General features: G+C 45.5%; 1 pseudogene; it reads left to right on the top strand.

Annotated features, from left to right (window-relative positions):
• Positions 1 to 1,349: 1,349 nt before the first annotated feature.
• LOC105087334 (polyadenylate-binding protein-interacting protein 1-like) lies at positions 1,350 to 2,446 on the top strand (annotated as a pseudogene).
• Positions 2,447 to 5,747: the final 3,301 nt, after the last annotated feature.

Here is a 5,747-nt window from a genome sequence, read left to right as displayed (position 1 = left end):
TGCATTTAACAAACAAAAAAATCACATGACATAGCCAGAAATAGAAAGAAAAATGCTACATGATATCACTTATATGTGGAATCTTAAAAAAAATAAATAAATAAACAAAAAGGACACAAATGAACTTAACGACAAAACAGAAACAGGCTCACAGACATAGAGAACAAACTTATGGTTACCGGGGATAAGCGGGGTGGGAAGGGATACATTGGGAGTTCAAAATTTGCACTTCTTGGGGAGTGATGGAAATGTTAGCTATCTTGATTGTGGTGGTGGTTTCATGGGTGTATACATCTATCAAAATTCATCAGATTGTACATTTGAAATATGTGTTGTTTACTGTACAGGAACCATACCACAGAAAGGGCATTAAAAACTATAAATAAAATAAAAATTTTAAAGCATGTGATGTTTGGAACTTTGGAGAACAGGTCTAAGGCACAGGATATTCCTCCTTGACGTCTCTCTCAGTTCACAGACTCTGAGGGATGCCTGGAGCCACACACTGTGAGCACATTCAAGCAAACACATGCAGGGAACCAGGAGGAACTGCCCTCCACCAGCAATAATGTACCAGACAAAGGAGTAACACTCACCTTAGAGGCAGATCCTCCAGCACCAGATGATAATGATGATGACCTGGCTGCAACCTCATGAGAGGTCGTGAGTCAGAACCACCCAGCTAACCCCCTCCTGGGGGGTTACTGAACCCACAGAAACTGTGGAACAACATAAATGTTTGCTAAGTTGATAAACTGCATGGTAATTTGTTAAGCAACGTTACATAATTCATACAAATTTTCGTACCTATAGCAGTGGGTTATTATAACAAAAACTGAAAATGTGGGAGTGGCTTTGATATCAGGCAGTGGGAGAAAGTGAAAAGGATTTCAGAAGTGTTAGTGAAAGCTTGACATGGTGTGAACTTACTATTAATAGAAGTCCATATTTTGAAGAGGTTGTTGGTGAGGACTTAATGGATAGTATCAAAAAATCTGACTACAAACTAGAGGAAAGGGGATCTTTGTTATGCAGTGTCAGAAATTTCAGTAGCACTGTTCCTACAGTAATGTGGAGAGTGCAAAATGAGCCCAAGCATTGGGTGAACTAGCTAAGATTTCCAGAAAGTACTGAGTGTCTCCTAGCTGTTTCTTCCTTGCTGCTTAAACTAAACAGCCAAAAGGATAGTGATAGCTAAAAGAAGGAATATTAAACAAAAAGGGGCCAGGACTTGATGGTTTGGGGAATTCCCTGTCTCTCCAGATAACATAAAATGCTAAAACTTAGAAACAGACTATAGGCACTTCTCTCCAAGAACCACTCTGTAGTGGAGACCTCCTGGGAACAAGATGAGTTCACAGGTTGACACCCCATTGCAGAACTCGGGGTCAGCACTGGCTAAGCCCTGGGTTGTTGTGGCTCCTTATTCACGTCAAAGCTGTCTATGAACAGCCCAAATTTTACCCTCTAATTTGTTCCTCTAATTATACAGAATCCTATGACGATGGTTGTGAGAATTATCCCACTCTATACAAATATGTTCAGGATTTTTTGAATCATCTTACAAACAATTTCATAGGTTTGGAAACTGAAACTGAAAGGTTTGCAGAGACAGTGAATAGCTGTGTTACAATAGATGATGTTTTGCAAGAACACAGGGAAGTCATGTATCAACAGACCATGTCTATCTCAAATTCTCTTACATGGGAATTAGCAATTGGCAAATTCCAGAGAGAGGCAGTTTCCACCAATTGCTACTTCAAAGACATCAGAATTAATATGAAGTTCAGGAACAAGCTGCAAAAAGAATGAAGTGACTTGAAAACAATTCCATGCATTTGTACTCTTCCTGGAAGAATTTTATCTTAATCTGGAGATCAAGGGAAAAAACAGACCAGGTTATGAGAGCAGGTCTTCTTCAGGAGATGCTGGATGCCCTTTTTTCTAACCCTCCAGACAACTTAATTTGTGCAGTACTGTTACTGAAGTTGACAGGGTCAGTTTGAAAGATGCTGGAAGGAAACAGGAAAGACTGGTATGCAAGAAATTATTTGGAGAATTGAAAATGTCATCCTAGATGCAAATAGCCACAGAGATATAAATCAGATGTCCATGAAACTTGCAGAACTCTGGTCAAGTAACTGGGGTAGAATCCATGCAACCTCAACAGAGAAGCGGCACCTGAAAGTGAGACTATGCTATGCGTGAAGCGATGTTCTGCACATCTGATGGCGTTCCTTTCCCTGCAGTTCATCCAGATTATCAAGAGAAATATTGAGAATTACTTGAAAGGGATGAATTTTTTCCAGATGATGAAGAAAATGGAACAGATTTATCAGAGGCTGGTGATCCACACTTGGATGACACTGATGATGAGTTTGACTCAGAGATCGAAAAAACTTATGAAAAGTTTGGTTTGGCATCAGAGCATAAGCAAAAACAGTAAAGCTAAATTTCAGCATATAGGTTTTATTAAGCTATTTAGCTTATGGTGATTTAACAGAACACAGGAAAGCAAGAAAATGTGTTAATCTTATACAAAGTTAAGGATGTTGAGTTATGCTGCTAATGCACAGAACCTTAATTTTGTTTAACAGTATCTCCCAAAATAACCTTTATTACCTCCTCCTGAAAAAAAAAAAGTATTCTAAACAAAGATAAAATGCAAGGCACGGTCAGGGAAACATATGTGAATGGAAAATCCTTTGTTAAGAGAGCAGAAATATCAAAGTGGTGCCTCAGATGACAGTACACAATGCAGTCTGACAAAAATCTCGTTGTCTGAGATTTGCCCACTCATATCAAACAAGGAGTTATAAGTAGCTAGTGAATATTCCTAAAGACTGTAGACTGTCAACTTTCATTTAAAAACACAAGCAATTCTGAATTTTTTCACAATTATACAACTTCAGAATTTTTCATACAACAGAAAAGACACAAGATACATCAAAATGTTGAAATATCAGACACTGTTTCCCCACGTTCACTCCCTTGAGTGGAACCCAATTACTCTTATCTAAGTTTCAGGAGGAAGCTGTATAGAGAAAAACACAAAGACTGATTAGAACCAACTAGGCCTAAGACTGCAGAGGATTTGACTTCCAGTCAACCCTAAGCTTTATTACAGGCTCATCGTAATATGTTATCACGCCTAAATGACACAACCAACAGCACCATGACAGTTGACAATTGCCATGACAACTACCCAAAACTCCCATACAAGGATTGAAAAGGAGTTGCATCGGTCCGGGGTCCGACTGCATCACTGTTAAGTCATGAATACTCCTCCCGCTGTTTCCAATCACCACCCCATCTTGACCTGACCCCCAGCCATGCCCCTTCACTTCCACCCTCCTATATATTTGGTGTCTGCAACTAAATTGGATTGAGAAGATGATCTGAGAGCTAGGTTACCATTTTGCCAGTCTTTGGCCATTAAGTAAAGCTTGTGCTGTCCCAGACAGCATCTGTCTCATTATTGGCTGTGTGAACCTGATCAAAAAAAGAACCTCCCTGAAAGAGACAAGGGGTCCTGGTCCCTGCTAAGACCCAGGCACCGGTCCAGTCAACCAATTCAGTAACAAACTGGAGGGAGAAGCAAGAGGGTGCCAGGCTGGAAAGGCCTTCCCACCCAGCAGAAGGACTCTCAAGCCCTGGAGCTGGCAGGGAAGTCACAGAGGTTCAAAGATTGAGCTGGGCAGAAATCCGGGGTTGAGGCACAGATGCCTCTGGCTCCAGGTGACCATCACTGACATGAGACACCGATGGCAGGGGAACGGACTCAGGGCCCCACAGGAGGACACAGAGATGCAGTATAGCCTGCAACTGGGGGAGTCCACCGGCCTCAGTCCACCCTGCGAAAATTGGGGACAGGCACACGGCACACGGTTTGCCCAGGTCACTGCAGTCCTGCGCTCATGGGTCCTGGTTGCCCACCTTCGCAGGAAAAAACGACAGCAAGAAAGGCTGGCGCCAAATTGGCCACCAACCAGGTAACAAACTGCAGGCTAAGATAAAACGCCTCCGCTGCCAATAAACCAGATTGAATTAGTGCGGTCCCGGGCATTGCAGTCCAGTGCGGCTGGGAGGTTTCTGGGTGCTGTAGTCCACGGTGGGGATGAGCTGAGGATTCTGGGTACTGCAGTGCCCAGGTGGGCGGAAAAGCGGAGGGTTCTGGGTACTGTAGTCCCCGGATTAGCGGAAATGCCAAGGATTCTGGGTACTGTGGTCCTTGGATGAGCGGAAACGCCAAGGATTCTGGGCACTGTAGTCCCAGGATGGGCCAGGGTGAGGAGCGGCTAACATACGGAGACCTCTGAGTACTGTAGCCCCAGGATTAGGGGAGGGGGCACGAGCAGATCCTGGGTACTGTATCCCCCAGATGAGTGGGAAAGATCCAAGAATTCCCCTGATGAGCAGAAATACCAATGGTTCTGGGTGCCATAGTCCCAGAATGGGGCATTCCCAGGATTCTGGGACTATAATCCCAGGCCATGCAGGGGATTCTGGGTGCTATGGTCCCAGGTCCCGCAAGGCCCTTTGGTAGCCGTCACTGTTCCCTGTCTGTCACGCTGACAAGCAGGACTCCCCACTTCTCTCTTCTGCATGCTTTTCCCATGGGGAAGGAGGGCTGTGCAAGGCTGACCCTGTGGCTCAGTGGTGAGGTGAGGCCTGTGGGGCGAGAGCTTACGGGCCTTAGGCCCAGTATTTCTGCTGGGGGGACACTCCAAAAGCACACCAGGGAAAGGCAATGGGGTGTGATGCCACCAAGGACCCCATGTCAGGGCACCACCTGGTTTATTATCTCTCTTAGCAAGCTAACAGGTTGTGAGGCAGGAGGCCCTTCTGTCGACCCCGTGGATGTAGAGAATTGAAACATCCCAAGGTGCTCTCTACACTGCTCAGGGAGCTGTTGAATTGCCCAACAGCATAGTCAGGTCAGTAACTGGCAACAGGGGCTTGACAGGCCCAGGCTGGCCTGAGCTGGAGGATAATGAATGCCTTCCCAGATGGTCAGAAGTCAAGGGCTGTCCTGCCTGACTTGACTATCCTTTGATGCCCACTCAGATGGGACAAAAGATCCAGCCAGTTCCAGGAGGGGACCACCAGTCCTCACAAAGGGAGCACGTGGTGGCCAGCAGGTCCCTCCACCCAGTCCTATGTACATCCACACTTGTCTACTGAGTGTCCTGGGTGCCAACACTGCTGGAACCTGGGGCTGTGCAGGCAGAGTGGGGACAGCAATCCCTCGCCCAGGTGAGAAGGCAGAGAGAAACACTGTGTGACTTCTGAGGCATCACAAGCTTTGACTGAGGTTGAGTTGGATTTGAAACAGTGACAAGAACAAACATTTCATTCTTCTCTCAGAGCCCAGGAGTGAGGGGCAGAAAAACTGTGCTGGAGTTAACTCCCTGACTCATGTGTGACCCTGGGCTAATCCTGCCCATCCTGGAGGCCTCAGAGAGATGGATAGGAAGGAGGAGGAATTGGGCCAGTGATGCTTAAGCCTAACTTTTCTAACCCTACTGCTCTAAACCTAACACCCTCACCTATACCCTAACCACTGAACCTATAAACCTGTACCCTAACCTCAGGCTTCTAAACCCTTGGCCCTGACCCCTAAACTCTAAACACTGACCCTTACCCTCACCCTAACCCTCTAACTCTGACTCTACAACCCCTACAATAAATTCTAAACACTGACACTGACCCCAGGACTAAACACTAGGCTTAGTCTAGCCCCAAAT

The sequence above is a fragment of the Camelus dromedarius genome, chromosome 29, assembly GCF_036321535.1.
Source record: "Camelus dromedarius isolate mCamDro1 chromosome 29, mCamDro1.pat, whole genome shotgun sequence".
Lineage (NCBI taxonomy): Eukaryota > Metazoa > Chordata > Mammalia > Artiodactyla > Camelidae > Camelus > Camelus dromedarius.
The sequence above is the reverse complement of the archived record's forward strand: the minus strand, read 5'-3'. Positions and strand labels throughout refer to the sequence as shown.